This window comes from Scylla paramamosain, chromosome 5 (genome assembly GCF_035594125.1).
Source record: "Scylla paramamosain isolate STU-SP2022 chromosome 5, ASM3559412v1, whole genome shotgun sequence".
In the NCBI taxonomy this organism is placed as follows: Eukaryota; Metazoa; Arthropoda; class Malacostraca; order Decapoda; family Portunidae; genus Scylla; species Scylla paramamosain.
The window spans coordinates 25,852,556-25,855,055 of NC_087155.1; positions in this window are offsets into that span (position 1 = coordinate 25,852,556).

A 2,500-nucleotide genomic window follows, 5' to 3' on the forward strand; every position below is an offset into this window, starting at 1 on the left:
TTCTCTCTCTCTCTTAACCTTATCCCTCCCTCTCCTCTCATTCCTTACAGTCCTCCTTTCATCCCCCTCTCATTCCCTACATGTTCTCCTCTCATCCCCGCTCTCCTTCTCCTCTCTCTACATGTCCTCCTTCTATTCCCTACATAACCTTTCACCCACTCTCTCTCTCTCTCTCTCTCTCTCTCTCTCTCTCTCTCTCTCTCTCTCTCTCTCTCTCTCTCTCTCCGCCCAAAGGTTCAATCGAAGAGCAATCAAACAGCCTGGGGATTCCCGCCCTACCGACGTCCTGCCCCAAGGGTCGCTTTTGATTATCACTCACACCGCTTATAAAGAAACCTATTAAAAGCGATAACTGGGCGAGACTGAATATATATAACCTTTTACTATTATTATCATTAGTATTATTATTAGCATTATTACTATTTCACAAGATCGTTATGGACAAGTAGGAGGAAAGGGGAGGGAGGGGGAAAGGGAAATAGATTTAGGGGGAAAAAGTTATGGAAGAGTGGGAGAGTGGGTAAGAGGGAAGGGTGAGTAAGGGAGAGGTTGGTTTAGGGGTAAGGGGGCACGGTAGGATGTGTGAATAATTAAAAAGCTTAACGATTATGTATAACAGTCTCCCTAAAAGGTCTGTTATGTAGTGTTATGTGGAGAGTGGTGGTGGTGGTGGTGATGGCAGTGGTGGTGCAGGTATCACTGGGCAGTAGGATTCGAGTGGAGAGAGAGAGAGAGAGAGAGAGAGAGAGAGAGAGAGAGAGAGAGAGAGAGAGAGAGAGAGAGAGAGAGAGAGAGAGAGAGAGAGAGAGAGAGAGAGAGAGGCTGTTATAGGCTTTGTAACATCAGTGCCTTCAGCCTTACCACCACCACCACCACCACCACCACCATCACTACCACCACCATCACCACCACCAGTACCACCACCATCACCATCAGAGGACAGGGTTTGAGTGCATTTCTCACTACGGGGTGGAGGGGGTGGGCGGTGCGGTATGTGGAGTGTGGATGGGGAAGGGTGGTGTGGAGAGGGATGGGGAAGGGTGGTGTGGAGAGGGAGTGGGAGAAGAGGTGGAGTGCAAGTCTGGTATACACACACACACACACACACACACACACACACACACACACACACACACACACACACACACACACACACACACACACAACACTTAACATTCGTGTGTGTGTTGAACCATTTAGTATTCCAGTCATTAGTGTAGTAGCTTGTCACCTTTACCTCTCTCTCTCTCTCTCTCTCTCTCTCTCTCTCTCTCTCTCTCTCTCTCTCTCTCTCTCTCTCTCTCTCTCTCTCTCTCTCTGTCTGACACAAGCGGTTCACTCACACTACATCCTTCCTTTCTCCTCGTCCTTCTCTTCCTCTTCCTCTTCTCCAAACAGGCTTGCTACTGGCTCTATTCCTCGTCTCTCTCTCTCTCTCTCTCTCTCTCTCTCTCTCTCTCTCTCTCTCTCTCTCTCTCTCTCTCTCTCTCTCTCTCTCTCTCTCTCTTTGTGTGTGTGTGTGTGTGCCCAAGTCAGTCCATCTTGCCTTCATCCCAACATACAAGCATATCACAGAACCTTGGACAGACTGGTTCCCTCCTCCTCCTCCTCATCCTTGTTGTAACTCTCTCCACTTACCTTCCCTCCCTCTGTCCCTCCCCGTGACCATCCCTCTGACCCTCCTTCCCTCCCTCCACCTACCCGGACACCCACAAGAGGGAATATTCACCACGTTCTCGCGTCTATATTTGGGTATTTTCAAGTGTTGTTTCTCGAGTGGTAACAGGAGAGGCAAACATTTCATCTCCTACTCTCCTGTCGCCCTGTTGCTCATCTTTCTGACTGAATAAATAAATAATAAATAAGTGGGTGGAAGCAGTAATAAATAAATGGTAATGAAGCAACATCTATGATTGTATTCAAATTACGGAATCTCGCACGCACTATGAGAGTCAAATACGCAATGTAAGAGAGATGCATGAGTAAACAAAGAAAAGGAAGGGATTAAAAGAAATCTTGAAAACTGGAAATTTTATTACTATTATTTTTCAAACTTCCAAAGTAAGCGTAATGGAACAGGAAATTAATTACTGAGTTTGTGGGAGTAAGAACAATTATTTGTATCTCACTGGTTAAGTAAATTATGATTCATTCCTTCCTACAATGAGAGAGAGAGAGAGAGAGAGAGAGAGAGAGAGAGAGAGAGAGAGAGAGAGAGAGAGAGCGGAGGACCTGTGGTAGTGGCAGTGGTAGTTGTACAAAGAGCATCACGTTATATGATTCCTAATGGGGCGACATTACATGCATGGCAAGTTGAGTGAGTCCTCTTCTGCCCCCTCTCGACCCAACCGCACTGCCCGCTAGTACGCTCGGCCTGGCGGGAACACCACTTAGAGGCCATGACGAGGCGCGCCAACCCTTCAAATATTATAGGAAAGCACGAGGCGGCGCGCGGAACTCCTCTCTGCAGCGCTGAGGCGTAAGACTGGTAATGCAAGGG